Below are 25,472 nucleotides of genomic sequence, written 5' to 3'. Positions count from 1 at the left end.
CGTAAGACTCTCTCTTTTAAGTGGCTCTTGATGAGCTGACTCCAGCCTCAGTCCACTCCCTGTGACACTCCCCCAACTTATTTTAATGGATTTTGCTCGGTACTGCTCTAATGGCTATAGTGATCTCTGTTTCTAATGCACCATTTCCTAAAAAGTTTTTCTTCAATGAAAGTTTTTTTTTTTTATGAATGTGCTTTGATAAAGTACTATCCAGGCAAATTCCATATCCAAGTACACATACACCCACCCACATAGACACAACAACCTAGGGATCCAACATCACTTACCACACATTTCTCGATTATTACTGTGTACAATCTGTAACTCTTTTATGTGCTATGATCTGCCATTATTTATCCTGCATTATAACCCCACTTATATATAATCCATATTCTAAATTTCCTGTATAATCTATATATAGCTTCCGTATTTATTCATTTATTCTATAGCCTCTTGCAGTTACTCTCTGTGTATATTTACCATTTACTGTACATACATACATACATAGTTTCTGTACACATGTAAATGAATATTTATATCCTGTATAGCACTTCTGGATAGATGCAAACTAAGTTCCATTGCTTTGTAGTTGTGACAGTGTAATGACAATAAAGTTGAATTCTATTCTATCCTATTCCATTCTATTCTATGTGAACTTCCTGCTTATTAAGCAATGGCCTTAAGTGTCTTACTGTCTTTGCAGAGAGATTTTAATTCATGTCTTCTCTGCAGCTGTAAAATCAGCCATTATTGTGTAGCCTGCTGATGGAGGCTGACACCAATTAGGGCTCAGAAAACATTTTTAGGTGTGCATAGGATGATTAGAGTTTGTCACCATAAGTTGCTGATATTTAAGATTTTTTTTTATTTTCTGAGACATTGACTTTTGAATTTTTGTTTGTTGATTTGATCATGTTGAACACCCAACATTCAGAAAAAATGAAGACTATATGGGCAGGGTAAAGCAAGACCAATTTAAATATAGGGTTACTTCCATAGAGAAGCCATTGAAGAAAGATCATTATACAAAGAGAGAATTTGTAAATAAAAAATATTTTTTTTATAAAGAAGTTGTACAGCCATTCTTTATGTTCATGCTTATTTGCATTTGTTTGTGGTTCTTCCCATCAGTTTTCAGGGCTAATTGCGCAGCTTGCTTAGTCCACCCTCTCTTTAGCCATGCTGTGAACTGTGTGGCAACAAGTCCCAGAAGACTAACAGTCTGATTAATAGTTCCCAACTGTCTATGTGACAGTTGTAATGGTCTCTTCCTTAGAGAGAATTAAGAGAGGAAGGAATAAATGGAGGGTGAGAAATTGAAAAAAAGAGGCGTATTTTTCTGTGGTTATTTGTCTCAGAGAGTGTGTTTATAGTGTGGAGAGTCAGGCGAGGACTGGGTGGGGTGATTTATTTAGAGGCATTAACAATGAATGCAAATTCTGAACAACACCAATTGTTGCTGTGTAACCCAGTGCTTTGTTCCATTGGAATATTTGTTTTCTTTTTCATTCCAGAACGTAAAGTGGTAATGCAGTCAACATGCTATGTCCTATGATTCCTAATCCACTAGCTCACCACATACTTTGTTAATATGCAACTATCAGCAACCACACTCTCTGCCCACTTTATTACACCTTTAGTACACCTTGCTAGCCTGGTGTTTGAGGCTTTGACATGTGCATTCAAAGGTGTATTCTGGACACCTTGATTGTGGTTACTTAAGCTACAGTTGCCATTTTGTCATCAGCAACCATTCTGGTTATCTTCCTTTTGTAGGCATCTAGATGTTTTCACTATTTTTGAAAATGAGCATTGTAGTGTATCTTTCAAATAAAGTGGTCATAGGTGTAATATTTTATTTTTGTAGTATACTGTGTAAATTTTACTATCTTGTTTCCTTGCATGTTCTATTACTAAAAGTTACATTCATGCAAATCGTAATGCCTTAAATGCAACTAAATGTGTTTGACTTGAGTTTACTACTAAACTCAAAATTCTCCCTTCTTTTTGTTAGTGTGACATTTTTATTAATTCAAAAAGGTCAAATTCTGGGTCAATAAAGGTTTAACATACATTTTAAGACAATACGGTGGAAATGCAGTGGTATTCAAGGAAGAGCTCAGTTCCTATTTTTTTTATATAAAAATTCCATCCATTTTGTTTATGTTAATTATGAATCTTTGTTTTCACAACAGAGATATTCTCAGACTTCCAGAGGTGTCCTTGGACCACTGCTTTTATTGATATTTTATCTTGATTACATATACTTGAATGTGAATATACTTAAATTAAATAATAATACTAATATTATTTTAATATTAATCCTAGTTTTGGAACAGGTGTTGGAATATCCAAATTCAGGTTTAACTCCACCCAACATCAACTTAGTTCCATCCAGACATCTCTGTTTAAGTCGCTAGTCTGTCACAGTGCAACACCGAGATACACAAAGACACACAACCAAAGCCGTTTAGAGATCCCAATTACCCTAAAAGTCATGTTTTTTGGACTGTGGGAGGTGGTTGGAGTACCCCGAGTGAACCCACACGTGCACGAGGAGGATATGCCATCTCCATGGAGAAAGACCATGGGCCAGGAATCAAACCTGGAACCTATTGCTGCAAGGCAACAGTGCTAAAAATTGCACCACCATGCAGCCCTCGAGTTATTCTATGTATAAGAATTTCATAAAACCAAGTCTTATCTTAGGAAACCTGATAATAGCATGAATGGGAAGAGTAGCCATCCTTCAAAAAAAAAGATGTAGGTTTGATCCCAGCGTCTTGTCATATGCTGATGTACCCTAAGGCAAGATACTTACCCCAAAATTTAATACCAAGAATTTGTGAGCATTCGAGAGAGCAGTAAGGTAAATAGTGAGAAGTGGTTTGCTTGATCAGAATGACAAATCACTAAATAAAATCAATCAATTTACCATGTTTAGGTCAAACTTATACTTTACCTTGCCTTCATTGTTTGTTTTCAGATGTCTATATTAAATTATCTCCAAGCCAACTTAAACATAAGGTATGATAACCAATTCAAAGTCTATTTGCACTCTAAATGGTTAAATAAATATAACTAGAGGAACTTAAAAGACAGGGCCAATTCTGTTGCAGTGTCAGATACTTCTAGCATTTGGCATGCTGAGGCTAGTGAAGAATCATCTATGCAGACAGGTAATCATAGCATAGCACAAAGGTAGTGTGTGTGGCCTAACAAAGAGTGAGCAGATATTTGTCACCTCAAGTAAGAGTAGGAACTCACTTTTATTATTTTATTACCTAAGGAAAAAGAAAAACATTTCTATTTATTTTTCAAGGGTGTACAGATTTTTATTGACATGATGTAATATATTAATCTTTAGTATTATAAAAAAAATATCTATTATTACACATTTATTTCAATTCTCATGCAAAAAAAAAAAAAAAAAAAAAGATTTAATACCATGTTCTTACTTTTAACCTTCACTTGATATACATGCATATGCTCAGGATTTTATGTGTATAACAACACAATAGAGGTTTGGCTTAGTGTTTTATGATTGCATTTGCGCTGGTCTAGGATACCATGTCAAAGCACACAGCAAATAGGATTTTCTGGCATCTTTTGCAGTTTTCCATGTGTGTGTCTGTGTCTGTGAGTGTGTAGTGAAAGAGAGAAAGCTGGAGACTTAATATTGCAAGGTTTAGTTTCCCACTGTGGTCATCCAGATTGCCAGTTACCAAAGCCTTTTGTACAACATGATAGATAAATCCTGTTTCCACACACACATGCACTTCCACAAACACACATACACAAGAACCATCTCCAAGCCAAGTAATGTGGGCTAGAGGGTTCATCTTAACCATGGTGAACTCCAGTTTGTCTAAAACAAACAAAGCCTATGCTGGGACAAAGCTTAAACCAGCGTGATCAGACTTAAAGATTCTGCTGGTATAACAGCAAGGATTATCTCTTACCCTCTTTGAATGTGGAAGGAAGAGTTTTCTGTTCTCTTTCTTTATTTCATTTAGGAAGCAACATTTAAAAACATGACATTTTCAGCACTTAAATCTGTTTATAAAACCAAACAAAGAACACATACTTATTTTTTTCTTGCCGCAACCCCCCCCCCCCCCCCCCCCCCCCAAAAAAGAGAAACATTTAGTGATGAGAAAAACAGGGTCTTGTGGTACCCTTACCGTATAAAGAAAAAGATTTATTTATTTTTATTCTAGGGCTCCACATACAAAAAAAAGGCAATTAGCAGGGTCTCCTGTTGTTGCAGCAAACAAAGACCCTCCCCATTTTAATTTAATGAGGCAAGTCTGGTGCAATTTGAGAATGCTGTTGGAATTTAATAATGGCTTTCACTAGCTTCTCCACTATAGAAAAATCTTTCGAGTAATGTTGTCATAGTGTTGGGTAGCATTCAAGTTTATTATGGGAAAGCAGCTCCAGACAGACCCACTAATATGTGTCCCTCACATGGTGAGATGTTACTCATCCTAATTCTAAAAACACTGGCAGTTAGGTCAAAATTTTACAGACACAATGAAAACGCTGTACTAAAGATAGTAATTCATGTTATGTTTTGGTTTTCATATTAAAACTTCATCAAACATGCATGTTTTATATGGAGGTATATCTCAATTTTCAAGAGCCACACATGCACATAACAAGATTCACAATAGTATTTCTGGTCCATAAAAAATTATAAATTAAATTACAAAGTACCAGTAGTCTTTAAACTTCACTGCATTTGTGTGTGGATTTTTGAGATTTCCCTGACGTGCCTCAGTACAGAAATGCATTGTTTTAAGCGGAGAAGGTTTGCCACCAATCACAAAGCTTTCTTTGAATAAGCCAATCACAAGAAAGCATTCCACATGGGATAACCCCAACAATTATTGAAAAAGGTTTCATTAATCACTTGGAGGTATTTAGCCATAACTGCTTACCTTGACACCTCTTTGATGTTGCCATTTGCTTGTGGAATTCTGAGGTACTTGTAACTATCCTCAATTTCAGTGAGACCCCCTCTGTGTGGACTACCTTCCCTCTGTTAGTTACCATCCAACCACACTTCCGAATGACATCCCAATGTCTGTACTGTAGATCAAAGTGGTATGGATCAGTGAGTTGATGTCTTACTCATTCTTACCGTACAGTTTGATGTCATCCATGTAGAGGAGGTGACTGATGGTGGCCCTGTTCCTGAATCAGTATCCATAGTCAGTCTTGTTGATTATTTGGCTGAGGGGGTTCAGAACAGAACAGCAGTGGGGACAGCGCATCTCCTTGGTATATGCACATTTGATGGAGACATGTTTAAGTGTCTTGCCACTGGCCTCAAGGGTGGTTTTCCAGAACCTTATTGAGTTTGCGTAGTCCTGTTGATGTGGTATAGCTCGAAGCATTTTATATATATATATATACTGGCATGCAGGCAGCAGATCGTTTTCCAAGGTGTCTCCAGACTCTCTAGACTCTATCTATATAAGTGGGGAATTTGCTAATCCTGGTGTTCTCTGGCATCCTGCATGTCGTTGGGCTGTGAGCATAATTCCCATCTGTGAACGTCAGGCCCTCATACCATCCTTGTGGAGTCATTTGCTGTTAGTGAAGACACACATACATTTGTCGGCTGCTGCAGATCCTTTTGCCTGGCTCTGGCAGTGCTCCTCCTGTCCCTCCTTGCACAAGGGCAGAGGTAGCGGTCCTGCTGCTGGGTTGTTGCCCTCCTATGGCCTTCTCCACATCTCTTGGTGAAACCAAGCTGACAGACACAGTGTTACTGAGAACGGGGCTTAATATCTTCTCTGTCTTGATGTGAACTGTAACTCACTGTCATAAAAGTTAGGCTTTGTAGAAAACACTGCTGCTCGTTTATGGCAGTATTTAATGTTTAAGAAGTTATAAAGTAAGGAGTCAAAATAAAAAAGAAAGGAGCTTAAAAGAATATTTGATCTGCTTTTTATATGACAGATGTCCTACAAAAAGAAGCTTGCAATAAAATGAGTATTTTCTACCAGTGACATCTAAAATACAAGAAAGAAAAATGAAAAAAATTCACTTACAAAGGTCTCTATTTAGGCCTCTTTCTGTTACTTTCTGTTGTTTGTAAAGGCATTTGGCTATATCAGCCTGTACATGTTTTGTTTTTTTTTTTCGTGGGGGGGGGGGTTGGGGGGGGGCGGGGTAATACAGCACCTTCCTAATGCTATTGAGAAGCTTTTAAACACTAATTGCTTTGATTTTACTCCAATCAAAAGCCTCTGTTTTAAATTCAGATCACTTTTAGTATATTTCATCCATAGTCACAAAATGAGTATGGTTAATAAAACAGAATTGTCTGTTTCTTTTGGGTTCTTGTCAGTCTAATACTGGAAAGGGAAGTTTGGAACTGTTGGCCACTCTTTACACAAAAGGGCAGACAGTTTGCATTTAGGGTTAGACGTACCGCATTTTAACTATAATGGGGTATTAGATTAGAGTTAAGCGCTTGAATGGGGAGTGGTCCACTCTGCGGCTATGGGCTCTGCATATGAATCCACATTAGCATAATTACTGGACACTAGAGCAGAAGGCATTGAGCTTTCCCCCATTCCAGCTTCCCTAATTCACTTTGACTTGGAAGAACTAAGGCTGAACTCATTGAGCAGTTAAAAGATCAAGAAAAGAGGATGAATGCCTGAAAAATCCAATGAAACGATTAGAAAGGTTGCAAGCCTACTATTTAGATAGTGGCTTTCTGAAATGAAAGAAAATGAGAATGACTATTTCCCAGTTAAGTGGAATAAGGTAAGTAATGATAGCAAATTATCAAGAACAGCAAAAAGAAAATAAGTATATTGTTGCGCTGAGAGGTGTGGTGTGGAAGGAAAAATCCAGCAAAGTTGGTTGGAGCAAAAACAAAAGGTCATTTATTAAGGCTCTTCCATCAGAGCATGGTTATACTGAACACAAAATGGCAGCTTTCCCATCAGACTCTTACTACAGCAATCAGTCCACCTATATACTGTTATCCCCGCCTTCTCAATTTACCCACAGCCAATCAAAGTTCAGCCATCATGGCTCCCTCTATAAGAGAGCTGGGTTTGAGGCGGGCCTCCTCCTTAGCAAGGTTCCAAGATGGCTTCTAAAAAGGAAACACCCACAAAGGTAACAAACAATTCAAAAAACAAAAGAATCACATACACACACTCTAGAACCTGAACATTATAGAAAATCTTATTGCTTCTTGACAATATATAGTGTGTTTTAATCATATTTGATAAGAAATATGACGCTCTCTTTTCTACCTTGCTGTCTTTGTATCGTGTTTAACATACAAAGGATTCTCTTCATTTGTGATATGACCAGACCTGATATAGTACTGATGATGCTTAGCTGTTTTTGTCTATAAAGCCTTAAGAAAATAACCTGTTACAGAAACTAAATGCATGTTGATGACACAGAAACCTGGATGACTTTTTTTATTTGTTTTTGATTTTTCATTCAGCCAGAGTTCTGATGAAAATAAAAAGAGAGCATATTTATCTCATGTTAACTTCCCTTCATAGGCTTTCTTTTAACGAATTGAATTTAAAATCCTCCTTCTCACATATAAAGCCCTAAAAAACGAAGCTTCATTTCATATAAGAGATTTGATTTTTTTTTCTTATTTTCCTAACAGAGCACTTCACTCTCAATTTTCAAGTTTACTAGGAGTTCCTAGAATTTTTAAAAGTAGATTGGGAGGCAGAAATTTAGTTGACTGGATCCATTCCTCTAGAACCAACTGCATTTTAGTCTGCGAGGCAGCCAACTTTTCTACTTTTAAGACCAGGCTTAAAAATTTCTTTTTAGATAAAGCTTTTAGTTAGAGTGGCTATGTTTATTCTAAATTATCTCTATAGTTATGATGCTATAGGCTTAGGCTGCTTGAGGACATGAGGGCCATGTTTCTTAATTTTTAAATTTCAATTGAATTTCAATTCAGTTTATTCATATAACACCTATTCACAACACATTTTTGCTGTGACACCAACCTTGATGAAGGCATCAACTAGGCTGATGCAGTCAACAACTTCCATTTTAGACCATAAACTGGGCTTGTTTTCTAATCCTAGACCATTTTTCCTCCTAGACATAGAATGGGCTGAAATTTGACTGTGACAACTATGTGTGCTCTCATTCTTTTTAAAATAAAAAACAGTGCAGACTTAAATTATTTATCTGTTTCTTTGACAGACGGAGCAACCTATGGTGCTAGTTTATCATTCCCATTCCTAACATAGAAAGTATTTATGGATGAGTGCATCTGCAATCCTTTTGTTTGTCTGCATCTGTCTACTTGAACCCCTATTTCAGCCTCAGCAGAGGGCCACTCACACCTGGTTCTGCTGGAGGTGGCTCCCTGTTTATAGAGAGCTTTTCCTCTCCACTGTCATTGCATGCATACTTGGTGTGAGGGAATGCTGTGAAGTCATTGACTCAATGCAATCTGCTGTTTATCCTTTGATGAAAATCTTTTAACCAATCCGACTGTATGCTCTGATTAAATTGTCTCTGTAAAGGGCTTTGAGATGGAATCTGTTTTTAATTGGCGTTAGATAAAAAACTGTACTAAATTGAATTAAGGATTGATTACATTGAATAGACTGTGGCGTCCTAAACTATGGCCCTTAAGGTCTGTTGTCCTTCACCTATCTCTGCTTCCTTTTTTTTTTTATCAGGAGAATTATTTTAATTTACAGTTACAGTCAATACAACTGAATCTTATTAAATGCTGAATAACTATTGGAAAAAGTTTTGACATTACTTGTCTGCTCTTTACCTCATAAGTTATAGGGAAAATAAGTAATTATTTTAGTTCAGTTAAGATGCTCAGTCTGAATAAAAGAAATCATAGAATGGTCTTGATTTTTATATGGAGCATGTTCATTTCTTGGACCAGTTTGTGCTAAGGCTCTTGTGATCATGGGCCTCCTTTGATGATGAATAATGGAAGGTTAGCTGTGAAGTGGGATTGGTTTAACACCTCGCCATGGTGCCCCATTTTTGCAGAGCATCTGCCTGAATAAGCCTCATAGCCAGGGCCAGTGCCCTCTACGCAACTCCTGCGAGGGTTCCCTGAACTCAGACAAGTGCTACCCCTCCCACCTTGTGCTTTTGCTCCAATCCTTTTGCCTCAGATCCCTATTCACAGTGTTTACATGCCACCAGGCCTATTCAAATCCTAGTCGGCAGGTCTTCCAGAGCCTTACAGAACCACTGAACTTTCTCTAACCTGCTAATCAGACCTCTCCTCCCTGCCAGCCCACAAACATAAAGCCCCATCTTGACCACCATTTTGTAGGTCAGCCACTGTGGGCTTTGTGTAGGCCTTACCATCACCAAAGCAAGATCCACCTTCTATTGATGCATCCACAGCAGATCCCTGAACCTCCCAGACACCCCTGCCACCCCTGCAGACCAAGGCACTGAAAACATTCCGTTTATTAAGCTGTCACTGCACATCTAAATCTGTTCCCTGTTGCAAGGGTTCAGGCCTTTCTGGAATAAATGAGGGAAAGCTTTTGTGTGGGACCAAGGTATTCAGGGAGCTATTAAAGAAAAAAAAAAAAAAATCACACACTAAAACTAATACACACACACAGGTCAAATGAGATGCAAATCCAACGATTCACTTGGCACTAAGAGCATACTTTTCTTTGTGTGTATGTGTGTAGCCTGTGTGTTTTCCTGTGCATGCACTTCTTGCTATGTGTTTATGTGTGTGTGTCTAATTTCTATTGCATGGTCTTAATCGCTACTGGCATAGAGATGCCTGTACAGTTAAACCTTCAAAACACAGTTGTTGGTATGAGGGTATTGTGGGACAGTGGCAATGAGACAAAATACTTAAGGAGCCTGGACAATATCTCTGACTAAACCAGGCAGCAGTGAGGGGAGGCAGGCAGAGAGACACCTGCGGTGCAGGGGCTTTTCAATAAAAGGGGATTTCAAAGTGTGAATGAAGAGGACCTGAGTAAGGGTAAATGCTGAGCAGACTTCCAGCTTCATTATTCAGTTTAAGCATTTAACATGTGTAAATAATATTTGCATGATTAAACAGGAGTTTAGGCTAATATTTTTAAGTTTCAGTTTAATTTGTCTACTCTTACCCCTGATTTTAAACTGACGTGTTTTGGCCTGAGCTTATTGTCATAGTTTGCACTCCTACTGAACAAGGTTATTTTTTGCTTTTTTCACATTACCTGGAATTGCCATTTGTGTCTGAGCTGAGCTGGGTGTTGATCACATCTTAGTATCCACAAAATCCATCTTGAATGTAACACTTCCATTGTTTGCAAGGTCGGATGCATTAAATATGGACGCGCTTGATGTCACATCCGCTGAACAGTGCGGGAACTTCCCATCCGAAGTACATTCAGGAATATAGGCTACAGTAGATACATTGGTGCTGAACTACTGAGGTGTCAGTCTACTCATCAAACTATGTTTAGTCATAAAGGGTCAAATAAAAAGACTATTTCATAGACATTTTTCAGTAAAAACGTTTCTTTGAATATTAAAGGTGGATGATTCAGGTCTACAAAAGTAATGACCCTTCCTAGGTTTCCTTCATCCTGTTAACTAAACCTGATATTTATCCACTAGTCTGTTATTGAGCTGGAAATGCAAATTGTTGGAAGTCCTCTCTATGCAGTCCTTTAACTCTCTTGACCTGGATTGTCCACTTCTGGCCATATCATCCCATTCACTGTACTTTGTCAGATGTCAAAAAGGTCTCATTCTTTTTGTATTTGTCAAAAGGTTACCTTGAGTCATACTATGCTTCATTCAACTTCTGATGTTTGCAGATAAAAGAACCCTCATCTCTAATCGAACCGAGTGGGCCTACTGAGACAGTGAAGATCACAATGAAGAAGTGACCCAGCTTCCACTTCACCCGCCACCCTCTCAGACACCCCTGTGAACTCCATTGTGTCCTTCCACTTCCTGCCGCCATAGTCGTGCATGAGATCAAGTTGGAGAAGAACATAATTTCATTCATCAAAAGCATTAAACATAGGATGTTCTTCTCACTGCAGCAGAAAATCTTTCCCCACCAATGAAAATGACGGTGAACTTCTGCACTGCCATTGAGTCCATTCTCACATCATCTTTTACAGTCTAATTTGCTGCAACTTCAGTCATAAACAAAACCAAGCTGCAGAGCTTCATCTACTCAGCAGGAAAGGTGATTGGCAGCAGCCTACTATTTCTCCAGGAAATATACATGTCCAAGCTCAGGAGACTTTAGCCAGGGTTGCAGCTGTCCACACTCATCCTGGACACAAGACTGTTCCTTCCCTTTGGCAAAAGACTCTATTCCATAAAGACCAGGATCTCGCTCAACTACAACAGTTTCTTCTCCTCTGGAGTCTGTCAGCTGAAATGTGATCAAACTGTCCCCCTTCTCACATCTCCATTCCATTACTCCATTACGCAATTCACTATTTGTGTACATATGTGAAAATTTACTCATGTTCCCTATCTTTTTTTACGTTTTGCAACTTTTAGTTTTTCTTTATTTTATGGTTTCTCATCTTTCATCGCTGCTATCTCCTAGTCATGTAAAACGGTATTTTTTCAAAGAAATTGTCAGTTAAGTGTTGCTAGGTCATAAAATAAAATATGTTTATAAGCTGATCAATATCCATTGTGGTTTGACTGCAGTGAATTTTTTATAATACTTTTTATAGGCTTACACTTTCAATTTCAGTAATATTTTCCAGAAAAGTCATTTAGAGTGTATGGCTTTGTCTTTTCTCTAAGATGGTAGATGCTGACAGATAACAACCTTTTCATTTAAGCCATGTATTTAAGATGGAAATAATTACTGTCTAATATCTAGAAGCTGCATAGACTTTAAATTATATTGGCCCCATGTTTGTTATGAACCCATAGAAGAAAGATACCTAATCAATACTGTTTATTTTTTAAATTAACATAATCATATATCATTTATCAGAAATCCAATACCATGCAGCCAAACCACACACAGAACAGTGGCAGTAAAAATCTTAAAAGCTCAGTGTTGCAGAAGTATATAGACCTAGTTCAGTTTGAGACAAAGCAAAATAGATAATTTGTTATATTGGTTTCTATAATAAGTGTAGTAGGAATTTAGGTTTATGTGATCTTGTTTTTTTAAACATCTATATAATTAGTGCAAGTTGTGAAAAAAAAAGAGCTCTGTGTGCTGTCCCCCTGTGTTTAGTTTTCCAATAGACAGTTATCAGTTTAAATTCAAACAGCAACTAACTAACTTTCATCAGAAAGTTGGTTATAAACATCTAATCTGTCTGAAAAAGGAATGAACCATGTTTTTTTCAATAAAGAACCTGGAAAACAACCTAGAAAGAAATTATATTTGGCGTTACTTCTCTTTCCAATAAAATAAGAGCATACAGAGAAAAAACAAAAACCTTAAAATGAAAATAAATCAGACTAAAGTGACTAACTGTGGTCAAAATGTGTGTGGTCATGGCACTACCTGAAATAACAAATAAAACAAAAGTGCTGTGTCTGACTGGAATAATTGCCATAAGGTTTTTGGTTTGATCATTGTGTCTACCTGTCTGAAACAAAACAAGCACAAAAAAAAGCATATTCTGCAAATTTATCAGCAAGAGATGAAAGCAAACATATGCAAGATTTAATTAAAGTTATAATCAAAAAGATCATATCATTAAACAACATTCAGTGATTTATTATCATACGCCTTTCTTTTACACACATTTTATCGAAAGAATTTGGCTAGGACATATATGGTGAATAAGATTCGGGGGAAAAGTGATAGAGAGCAAATACATTTCAAACTTTTTTTTTTCACCAGCAGTGGTGACCACTTACAGCTGCATGGTCCTAAAAAAAAAAGAAAAAAAAAAAAGTTTTGGTCATAGACATTTTAGGATTATTAATAGGCAGGCATGTGTAAGTGGTGAAACATGACTACATGATGTTAGCAAGTGCTGCAGTTTTGTTATTATTTCATACTGAAATTATCAGTATTGGAGCCAAGAGTACGGAAACTTTTTCCCATGGTGTGGCTCTATAAAATGGGTTACACATGTACACTCCCATCAACTGACTACATCCTCATGTTAACAGCCCCTTTCCCAATTAGCTTTCTCTCGTCCCTGCTGTCTGCTTGCTGCACTTACAGTTAGTTTTGGTTTAGGAAAGGTTAAGGACTCAGTATTGTAGTTCTTGCAGGAAGTAGTCTATATAGTCAGATAATAATACAAGAAAAGAATAATTAGACCTGCTTAGAAACAACAAGTTCATTGTGAAGCTTTAAACCCCACTGTATCTAATTAAACATTCACCCCCTATTCTTGGTAAAAAATGTTTTTAGGAGCAACTTTGTAAACATTTTAGAGTATATAACTAATAGGAAGTTTGTATGTTTAGTCTGTAAGGCTAAACTGAATTTGCAAAGCATTCAGTGGAACAATACCTGTGATAGCTGGTTGTTGGGTCTTTTAAAAGATCTATTGCTGCTATGAATCACAACAACAAGGCTAATGTAATAGAAGTGCAAAAGAAATAGGCAAATAACCCGTAGCTGCAAATACCAGACACATTAAATTCTGGAGAACCTCCAGAGAAATCTTTCAATTACACAGAGTGAATACAAGCCTGCTTCATGAGTGAGATTGATAAGTCAAAGAATGGGCTGTCAAAGAAGCAAACCACACTATAGATTTAATTAGACTAACACATCTGGGAGCTTATTGTTGCTTTAAGGAGGCTGTGCCATAAGAGACAGGCAGACAGCAAATCAATTCTTTGACCAGAAGAAAAAACTTTGACAAACAACATAAGGTGGGCAAATGAAGAAAAGTCCAAGTCAGGGTTGCTGTTATAAGTGAAAGCTGCTATTGGGAATCCTAAAGTCAGAGTAAGATTGACAAATTATTGTAACACAAAAACCTCCAATTACTCCGACTGGGATTAGGCACAGCGGTTCTATAAAGGATTTTAATTGCTTAGGAATGAAAATCTGCTATGAAATAAAAAAAAAGAAAATTTTTTTTTGTGAGGTCAGAAATGATGTCAGTTTTTTTTTTCCTGCCTAATACCAATCTTAGTCTTTTTTTCCCAAAGTTTATTTATGCATAACATATAAACATAATTGTGCTAGAACAAACCCCAATATACCCACATATATACTCCAGTCTTAGTCATTTAATGACAGGCCTTGTTTATATTAAGCAGCAGCTGCAGGAGTTGGAAAATTGAACTGTTGCTGCTCAAAGTGCCACATCAACCAATAAGAGAAGCTTATCTGAGGGCTGGCAGGGAGACAGACACAGCCCTGCAGATGCACATTGCTATGATCACGCCACTGAAACAGTTTATTAACATCTAAATTAACTTAAAATGCTGAAATCTGCTGGCAAAACATGTTTGCTTTTATTATCCTGGCACCTGCAGTTTGGATTACGTATGCAAAAAATGCTAACATCTACTTCTAGCCACCAAGAACAGTTGCAGCAAAAATCCGCTATACACAGGCTGCACACATACACACAGCGAAGAGGCGACCGGGCCAGAGGCTGCTGTTGAACGGAGCACACCACCGTCGTACGGGGGACTGAGCGGCTCCGACATCAAAATTATATTTGAAGGCAGGATTGTAATCTTGATGAACTGACAGCACAGACGAAGTTTTCAGGTGGACTTTCTCACTTGAAAACATTAAAACTACTTTTTATCCCCTGATCACAGCAAATTTAACTGCAATTGTGACAGGTGTCAGAACTAAACCTGTACAAGCATAAAAAAATTAAGGAGGACACGCGTTTTTGCTGCTCCTGCTGCTTGCAGTGTGAACATAGCAAAACTATTTGAGTTTAGTCTAATTCACTGCATTAAAAAGCAACTATGAAGTTGTAACACTGTATTTTCTTAAATTCTTACAATATAATATATAATAGAATATAACATCTAAAGATAAAGATCTCTGCACTTATTAACGTTCAATAAAATCACATTATTCTGCAAAATGGTGCAGAGGCAGATTTTTGCATGTTTGATTATTTTTTGATGAGTTATCTCATATTTTAATCTTCCTGCATTTTGATATGTGGCCAAACATTACAGAAAAAAAGGAACCTCATTCAAAAAATTAGCACTTTGAATTTCATACAATTTCATACCGGTGATATGTCTATTCTATACTTCATCAGTACAGAGAAAAATGTACATACTGCACAAGAAGCTTTAGCAGTCATTTCAATGTGTCTTACCCTGTGAATGTCATGGCAAGTGTGAAAAAAACTATTTATAGTTTGAAAACAAATGCCTGAAACAAAGTTTGATGCATTGCACAAGGTCACGGGTCATTGTTCTAATATTCTCTTTGCTCAGAATGCTTTTGTTTAGATTATTGCAAAAACACCATATGGCTTAAATAAAATCACAGACACTATACACACAGACAAAAAAGCAGATTTTGAGAATTAAGCTTATATATGTTTTTGATTTGAACCACAGTGAGATTGGAGCATCTATAGTGAATTCATATCAACCAACAGTAGTGTGGGCCAGCACTACTTTTTTCGGTTCCATCCAATAAATCAAATTTAGGCTAAACTTAAGGGCTGAAAGTTGCACTTAAAATGTCAGCAGAAATGAGAGACCACATTTAAAGTATTGAAGTGACCAAAGCCTTAACACATGGAATCAAGGTTTGGGTTAGAATTGAGATGCACTGTGAAGATTTCAGTTGAAGAAAATGTGAGTAAATGACCATCAGGGTGAAGCTGGCCTACCGTATGTCTTATGCCCCAGTTAATTAAAATTGCCAAGTGTGAACCTAATGGAATTACTGTATCGAACCTCAGCTTATTTGACAATCTAGTGCCAAGATTCTATGCCTCTTGCCTTTAAGCCAGACTGCTAGCTGCCTTGTCAGGTCCTATAACATCCACCATGTGAAAGAGCATTCTGTCATTGCTCTCCGTGGCACTTTCTGCCAGACATGTGGTTCTCATTTTGCCGATTAACATAAAAGAGGGAGTTTAACAGTTCTTGCATTCAAAATCCTGCCTTGGGCAGGAGGAGGAGAGGCCACAGCTGGATTACCTCATTTAGGATCCTTTAGAACAGTGTTTACCTTGCAAAGTGTGCATCCCAATGACTTATAGCAGTGACAGAGTATAGCAGAAATGCAAAAGAACAAAGTTGGTTGATAAAACCGGATAACTTTGAAATAATGTTTTTAAGATAATGGATCTGCATATGGGCATTCTTTAAAACACAAAGTAAATGAATATACTGATGAATTAGCAAACTGTACTGGATAAAGTATACAACAAAAACATTGTTTAATTGTTAAGATGTAGATTGACAAATGCTATTTTATTATCTTTGGGAAAATACTTGTTATATATTTCAAAGGCGACAAAACCATGAGAAATTCAACTTTTGGGGAATGCTTTTATACAGTTTTTTGTTGAGAAAAAAGTTCTAAAATGGGTGTTTTTCTTGACAGATAGATGCAGAGAAGTTATTTTGCCACATCATTAGATGAAATCATCACGAAAAGTTGTTTTGTTTTCAAAGGATTGAATGTCCCCATGTCTTCCGTTGATTTCTGGTATGTATTAAAAAACAAATCTTGATACTAACACTTTGAAAATTTCATATTTAAGTTAATCATTAGACAAACAAGATATAAAAATATATAGTATTTTCAGATTTATCCGTTAATATTTCAGCCAGATGGATCTATTTTTCTATGATTATCCTCTTCACGCCTCACCAGCCTGTTCAAGAGAGTACCGGCTAAGTAGATGTTCATGTCTATACATATCTAACATAGATCTGTGAAAATGATTTAAAACAAAAGAGACATTTCCACATTCAAGGTCATTCAAGTAACTGCAGAACTTTGACCAGAACAGGATTTTGGGAGCAATAATACATTCAGCTCTGAAAATATACTACTTTCTTTTACATCTCTAGAGACCACAAAGACACACCATGCCCTAGGTGTCAGAGCTGGTTTGTTGGTACTTTGTTTTAAAAGCACAATTACATTGTCTACATGCCACATATCACGATTACAGCTTCCTTTTTTCTCACATTTCTTGTGGCATGGACATCCAAAAAGCCTTTGAGGTAACTGGCAAACAAAGTTTATCAGTCAACGTTCACACATTGTTTATCTCCTATACCTTCCTGCTATTTTTACTTCTGCTTTTAAGTGGGTCTGCATTTTTTTGTGCAAATGGGTGAATTTGGTCTAGGTATAAGGTCCTTTTTGTGTATTATTAATGCGTGTATTATTAAATTCAGGACACACAATTTGCTCACCAGCTAAAGTATGTTTCCACAGAGTTATTGAACATTTCATGGTTATGCCTGTTGCAACGTTTGACATTATAATTACGGTAGTAGCCATTCAAAATTTTCACACTTTCCTCGATAGGTCCTTGGCTGGTCCTCTACAATTCCTTTTCAAACATTAATCTTTGTACTAAAATATTCTTTCTGTCATGATTTTTGGACATTAAGATCTAAAGAGAAGCACCTTCTCCTCTTTAGACACTGTAATTTAGTGAAAGGGTGGAGTCAGAGTAAAAAAAATATGCACACCTAGGAGAAGGAGGGTGTCACTCCAGCGGAAGTTGAAGGTGATTTTGTGTAGAGTTGCAGGGAGGTGGGCTGCCATTCGGCTGCCGTTTGAATGGGAAGGGCCATTTTGTATGACTGCAACTGTATATTGCCTATATGCAGAGCTATTACAATTAAGAAACTTGATAGTAGTTCAACTTCTACTGTACTGCTGTGCGCTGACACTCTCACCTTTCTGATAAAGATTTACTGATCTGCACATGTTGAATTTCCAGAGTGACCCTAACAGGAAAGCCCCCGATCCAGTATCTGATTGTGTCAGCAAATAATTGAAATATGTTGGGGGAACTCAGTAAATATCTTATTTTTACCCCAATCTTAGTGCATGTTGACAAATACACAAGTTCAATGCTTACAAAAGGATTTCTTTAAGTATTAAACCTTTTTATTTGAACTAATTAATCAAATTATACAATGAGATTCAGATTTCGCCCCATCCAGTTCTTATTAGCCTCTAATCACAGGCTAGTATCACGCTTTAAAGGTGTGGCAAGACGTGTTACAGTTCCTTACTGTTTGACTTGTATTAGTAAAAACATACAGTATTTTGCAATAGCAGAAAATAGTGCAACAGCAGCTTAAAGATTCTTGATTTTGCTGAAAAGCTTCATTCGTTAACCCATACGTTTCCTTGACCTTATGCACTGAAGAGGACAGAAAGGCCATATGCCAGGGAGGACATGGTAAGAGAAAAATTCAATGCAGTTTAAATAAATCATAATGTGGCAGGTAATGAATTCCTACCTTCGCTATTTCATTACTCATTGCAGTCATGTTATCAAGCTCTAAATATAGCCTTATTATAAATTCCATTTCTATCCACTGGATTCAGGGAAAAGAAATACCCTTCTCTGAGCATCATATGTGTATTTCACTTTACTATTAATATATGTGAGCTGAACTCCCATCTTTTTACCCTCTTTTAACCCATACTGCTCATCCTTGAGTTATAGCCACCTCTAACATCTACCAGAAAGATTAAAGGGCTTTCACAACTGGAATTTAAAGTAGTGGAGAGAGTTAATAAGAAACATTTACAAGAATGGTTCAATTATTTTGTTGCTGTTCAGGAAATATTTCCAAATGACATTCAATACCCCTTCAATACTCTCAGGGGATTTAATAACTGTTTTGGAAATTAATCCACACCTCTTCAGCGCTGTATTTCAAGACTCATCAGATCCGTTATTTTGTGAGATTTTGAATAATTTAGATTTTTAATCCTATGTTTGGTGACTTATTTTTTGTTACACAAATCCTATCATGCAAGGTAAATCCATAATTGGAATTATGCATAATGAACTTGACCCCAAGGTGGGGCAGATGATGTCCTAATCAGGTTCGATGAGCTAATCTATTTCGACAGAGGAGTCAAAGGTCACAGATGAAGCTGCAGTTCTAGACAGGCCTAATGAATAACAATAGATGGATTAACTGAAAGCCAATCCCTTATAGAAAAGAGATTTTTCAATGATCTGCTCCACATTTGAATGGTGAGAAAGAGATAAGCCATTTCCTTTAGATTGGAGGAAAATCTTATTTTGGATGTGTTCACCACTAAATGTTCAGAAAGCTTCCAATATAAACATATTCTCGCTGTTTGTACAAATGACAGCATAATGGCAAAACTGTCTCACTTTTTCATGTTGTTTTTTTTCAACTACATTTTACCTTTTGTATAATTTTAGGTATCAGGCATGTATTTGTGTGCATAGAAACAAAATCCTATTCAACCAAAGGGGAATACAGCAGATTTCTTTGCTATTTAATTATATTTACAGAAACAGTAGAAAAAAAATAATGTACTGAATATATCTAAGAGAGCTGTCAGTAACAGGTTTTTTTGTTTCAGGATTGCGCTGTATTTTCCTGTCCCTATAAAGATACTTATCATTCCAACAGCATGATGTAGAAACCAAAGTATTTGACTATTTGGGTCAAGTTTAGGGGTTAATGAGCAGTGCTTTCGTTCATAAACAATCTATTTACCTAGTTGTTATGTACCTTCTAAGACCTAAAGTTGAAGTTTACAAGGAATTTAAATGGCTTATTTAACAGCTTTACATACCTATTTTACAAAAGAGACACAGCCTAGAGGGCAGCAGCAGAAATAAATCAACAAAAACAATTAATGATAAGATTATGACTTATCTGTTCTAAAAACACAAATAAAGTAAGATGTAAAGTATATAAATGCTTTATAGCAATCTGAGATGTAATTGATTTATGCAATTAATGTGGAAAATGTTATAAAAATATATATTTTTTTCCTTTCTTAGAGTTATGACCTATTATATTGTGATTTATCACATAAAATCCCCTTAAATAATGTAGAACTGGTGATAATGTGACAAATAAAGGTCAACCATGTGGGTCTCTTCTACAAACCTTGACAAAGGTCATTATGTTGGAGGACAAATCCCCTTTGTTGACCCTTCTGGGAGGTACAGAAGGCCTGCATGATGCAGATGTCACAAACAGGTAAATTAGCAGAATTACAAAAGTAATGTTAGGTATGTGTATATTTTTTTGTGTTTTTTTTTTCCATTCCTTTTCTTTTTTCTTTTTTTTTTTTTGCAGTTCTAAAAACATGCATGAATCCCCACAGTCAATGCGTTTGTTCCTTTCGAATAAGAAAGCAAGCCATTTCTGTATGCCGGTGTGTTTGCTTAATCTGATGGCTTGTGTGTGCAGCATGGTTAATGATCAGTTCAGAATTGGAGGCTGTGTAGTTTGCCAGTAGTGTGCTGGGTATATGGTAGATAATTGTGTTTACATCTCTATCTCCTCACATGCGAGAGGAAATCCTTGTGTACACATTCCCTGTATTACTTTTTGTTTATCTGGGGGTTTGTATAATACAGATAATTGTAGATAACAGGTTTGCGTATGAAGCCCGTAAGTATTGCTTCAGCCATGCTTTTATTAAGAATCGAATGATAACATTAGCTTTTTGGTTTATGTAAAATCCAAAGGAAATATGAGGGGAAAAATACAATGTAATTAAAACAATTTAATTACCAGGTAACTATTTATTTCCCTTCCGCAGGGAGACATCTTTAAGTCAATAAATTTACTCATCATGCCAAAGCTCTTAAATAATTTCTGGCACCATAGTTTAAGACTATCTTCACATTTTAACACTTTTTCAGTTATTGTAATTCTTGTTGATGTCTTTGTTTGGCTTAAAACATCCATGACTTCCCCTGTGACCAAATACTCTCCTTATATTAATTCAATTTAATTGAGTTCAGTTTTTTCAATAATGCAATTTGAAACCTGTCATCTTAGGAAACTTTACAGAATCAATCAAAACATACACACAAAAAGGTATTGAAAAAATGTATCTAATTGCATTTTTTCATTGACTTGGCAGGATTTGGTCCTCCTGGATGAGCATGTGGCAACAGTAAACATTTGCCTGAATTGTGTCGACTCTACAGCAATCCCTCTCACCAAGTATGCATGGAGTGACAGTGGAGAAGAAAAACTACCCTTTAACAGCAAAAAACCTCCAGCAGAACTAGGCTCAGTGTAAGTGGACTTTGGCAGTTAAGCGGATAAGCTCTTAGTCGGTTGTCATGTCAAAAAGAGTGAAAGTGAGGACATTGCTAGTCACATTAAAAGCTGAGCCCATAGCTTTGTCTAGGTAATAAACTGAACTATGCAAGAAAGCTTCAAATGTATATAGACACCATAAATAAATTGGTATGGATCTGGAATCCACCATCTTGTCATACTGTGATCATATTACTCATAACAGCAATGATGTCCCTTTCGGTGGATTATACATAAACAGGAAGAAAGCCTAACTTCCTCATACTCATACTCATCATCTTCAACTTTATCTAGGACTCTGCTGAGAGAAGCTTAAGGCACAGAGAGGGTCCCTCTAAGGTGTCCTGGGTCATTCCCTGGGCATTGTCCCAGTGGGGCGTGCCTAGTACGTCTCCCGAGGGCAGTTTCCAGGGGGAATGCCAATAAAGATGTCTGAGCAACCTCAGCTGGACCCTTATTGACTACAAGCCTCTTCAACCTGTATCTGAGGGAGTGACCGGGCACCCTGTGGAGAAAGCTCATTTCAGCACCTTGTATCTACATTTCTATTTCTTTGGTCATGATCCAGATTTCTTGATCCTAGGTGAGGATAGAACATAGACTTTGCCTTTTCGCTCAGGTCTGTCTTCACCACAACAGCATCCACAAACCGGTGCAGCATCCAAAATATAGCAGCAGACGCACTAATCCCTCTATCAATCTCCTGCTCCATTCTCCATCCTCACTCACTCAAGATACTTAAACTCTCCACTTGAGGCAGAAACTCTCCTACCTCCCGAAGGGAACAAATCACCTTATACAAGTTGAGAGCCATGGGCTCAGACTTGCAGGAGCCACCCCAGTTCATGCTGTAGGTCTTGGCAACAAAGAGCCAGCAGAGCCACATAATCTGCAAAAAACAGGAATGAAATCTACTGGTCCCCAAACCAGTTCGCCTCAGGCCCTTTGACTGTGCCTAGAAATCCTAACCATAAAATTTATGGACAGACCAGGTGATACATGCTGTTACGGTCACTGACCTCTAGGAGCTCTCCTCATGAGAGAGCTCTCTCTTTGTGTTTCAGGTCTACCTGGCTGTTACAGGTGCAATGTGTTGAAGCTCATCAGCCACCTCATAAAGAGCTTCAACCATGAGATGTCAGGTCCCTTTTTTCTCTTACTCACTGGGCCTTGATCTGAAGTGATCTTGTCTGTGAGCTGAGTGTTACTGTGTGTTCATGTTCAGCAATTGGCTAACTAAAGTTTTGTTTTTCTGTTCACAGTAGAAGCTGGTAGCGGTTCTCAGCCCTTTTTGTTTAACTGTTTTCTCCTTGTTTCGTGGTTAGCCAGGGAGTCCAGGTATTGTATGTTCTTTTCATTTCTGTGTTAGAAAGTGTTTTGTTTTATAAGTAAAGGGGGTTGTCTGTTGTTTTGGCCTTGGAGACCCTGAGGCTTAAAGCTTTTCTGTTTTGCTGTTTGTTGTTTTTTTGTGACCCCTGCAAATTGTGAATAAATGATATTCACAATTTGCAGCAGGAACAGGTCTTAGTTGTTAAGATTTAGTTCATGCACCAGTAACAGGTCTGACTTATTGCCGGCATTGTGGACAAAAATTCCTGCTCTGAATTTAGGCCCCATGTTAAAAGGCACCCCAACTCCGTACTCCTGGAGCACCCCCTACAGGGTACCACAAGGTACATGGTCAAAGGCATTCTTCAGGTCCACCAAACAATATGGACCAGTTGGGCAAAGTCGCAAGCATCCTCAAGCACCCTGCATCTATTTCTAGCTGGTATTGCTCCACCTCAAACACAAGCTCAGGCTCCTTCCCCCACAGGGAGATGAAATTCCACTTCTCCAAAGCATAGGTCATGTATACACGCTGCGTACACAAAATTACAATAAAAGTGTAATAGCTTCCATAGATATGCGCATATATATATATTTTTTTATTTATTTTAAGCATATTATCAGAGACCTTGGCATCTCTCTAGATTTCAGCATTTATTGTATATTATTCGACAGCACCAAAAGTAAAATGAGAGCTGCTTTTAGATCTGTTTAAAATCAAGGTAACAATCACCTTTTTGAACATTTTCCTGTTGAACACATTCCTTTTTTAATGTTTTGTTTTAGTTTGGTTACAGCACTGTTTGAGAAAAAATCTAATTCCCTGATGCCTTTGTTCACATATTTCGATTTGGCACTAAATTGTTAGCTGTTATTTTTTTTACCAAATTATTCATCAGGGAATTTCGCCAGTGTTTTACCTGTAAGGTATAGCTGAATCTGCAAGTTGTCATTGTTTGAATTATTGTTTTGTTGCTGACAAGACATCACCAACAGAAAAAAAAATAAAACCTACCGTAGCCTTTATTTGGTAAAAACATCAGGGGTGCATAAAGCTCAGCTTCATAAACAGCCCTTGTCAAGGTGGTTATTGTCTTTTCTTGCTCTTCTTTGTGTAGAAACTACTTGTTAGGTATCAAACTAAATTAACAATGAGGAGCTAGGCAGATTAGGCTGAATACAGGATATTTATAGGCTACAGAGTAAGATTTCTTCCATGAAAAGATCAGTGTCTTGATGAGTTGTGTGACTGACTTCTTAAGCCTTAGTGTGATCAACACCATCTCTTAGAACACTGAGAGGCCTTCCTATTAACAGCCCAACCTTGAATCAACCTAACCTGAAAGCACTCATTAAAAAGATAAAAAGAGCCCCAATGAGGAAGACAGGGAATTTTTAAGGACGGTGAATAACTACTGTTCAAATTTGGCTTCATTGTAGCATCACAGTTGACTGTACTCTCCACCATTGGTTTGTACTGTCAACACCTCATGGTTCCAGTGCAGTTCATAATCATTTATCTGCAAAAAAAACTTAGATGACGAACCATTTTTTGAAATGGTGTCTGCTGGGGAAGATTCTCATGCATCCAGGTCATTCCAAAAAAGTTAAAAAACAATCCACTGGACTTAGTTTTCAAGTTTGAAGACATTTTGCTTCCCATCCAGGAAGCTTTTTCAATTCAAAGTGTCAGGGTTAGCACTGAGTTCAAAGTTTTATTACTGCAAATGGATCCAAGACTGTTATCCAAGTCATTTTGAATATAGTTACAGGTATTCGGTGACACTTAATTGCAATTAGGTTCATCATTGATGGGAGGTTTACTTTGGAACGTGCTGGTGAAGGTTCTAAGTAATTTGCTGGAGTGTCTGAAAAACTTTAGGATTTTCTTCAATGGTGTGGTAAAAATAATGTCATCTTCAATTTGAACTAAACAAAATACATATCTGTAAAGATTCTATGAGCCACTAGCTCTGTACATATCTAATTTGTGCCTGGAATGCAACTTATGAATATTGTGCTAAAAAGCTTTATCTTAGAGAAGACAACCCAGCATAGATCGTTCAGAGATGTGCAATCAAGTTTGAGTGTTAAAGAAAGTAACAGGACTATCAACAGAACTAAAATAACTACAACTACTATCAATAAAGACAGGTCAACATTGACTTTGAAAATCACACAGATTCTTCATCTTTACATCCTCTTTTATATCATACTCGAAGCTATTCTAGCCAATAGATTGCAGCGTGACAGACATTAAGGGAAAAGTCAAATAACACATGAATTAATATTCTCATTGAATACTGTGTTCTTCAGATGTGCAAGGGACACATCTAAAAATGCAGAACCCCAGCTCTTGGGGGATTTGAGTTTAATACCTTGTTTTTCAAAAACTCTATAAAAAATGAAATTAACTAACGTTGTTTGTACTTGTTATTCCTACTACCATAGCAGTAAGAATTAAACAGTGGTAAACAGTAGCTAAACTAAATGTCAATGGACAAGTTATTTTTGACATACATTTTTATCATCTAATGTGACCTAATAGAAGTTTAAAATTAAATATAACTCCATAACTAGGCCATAGTCAAAAAATCTCATCGCCTTGGAATGTCTCAGGTTGCTTAGAAAACACAGAGGGAAGACCTAGAACAATGCCAAATAATTCCAGGTCACAAGGGTTCATGTGGGCCTCATGACTCAAAACCTAATTGTCTCTACAGTACTGTTATTATTGAGCACTGGAGCTTGGAGCCTGAAGACATGATGTTGCTAGGAAAATCCTGTAGCAGGTGCACATAATCACTGTTGAGGAGGCCAGCAGCCCTGAGCTCTACCGGTTTAAGCCGCTGACTAAGAGATTCTGTGTGGCTGCTCCCTCCTCCCACACACAGTGGCTCTCATGGAGAACATCAATAAAT

At 37.2% G+C, this 25,472-nt stretch overlaps 1 long non-coding RNA gene across 1 annotated transcript in view; it reads right to left on the bottom strand.

Moving 5' to 3' along the window:
• LOC119777510 overlaps nucleotides 1-25,472 on the bottom strand; it is a 74,794-nt gene that overhangs the window by 22,706 nt on the left and 26,616 nt on the right. The window lies entirely within an intron of this gene.

The sequence above is a fragment of the Cyprinodon tularosa genome, unplaced genomic scaffold, assembly GCF_016077235.1.
Source record: "Cyprinodon tularosa strain WSP-4 unplaced genomic scaffold, ASM1607723v1 ctg124, whole genome shotgun sequence".
Classification (NCBI taxonomy): domain Eukaryota; kingdom Metazoa; phylum Chordata; class Actinopteri; order Cyprinodontiformes; family Cyprinodontidae; genus Cyprinodon; species Cyprinodon tularosa.
Note: the sequence above shows the minus strand (reverse complement) of the source record. Positions and strands in the feature narration are given on the sequence as shown.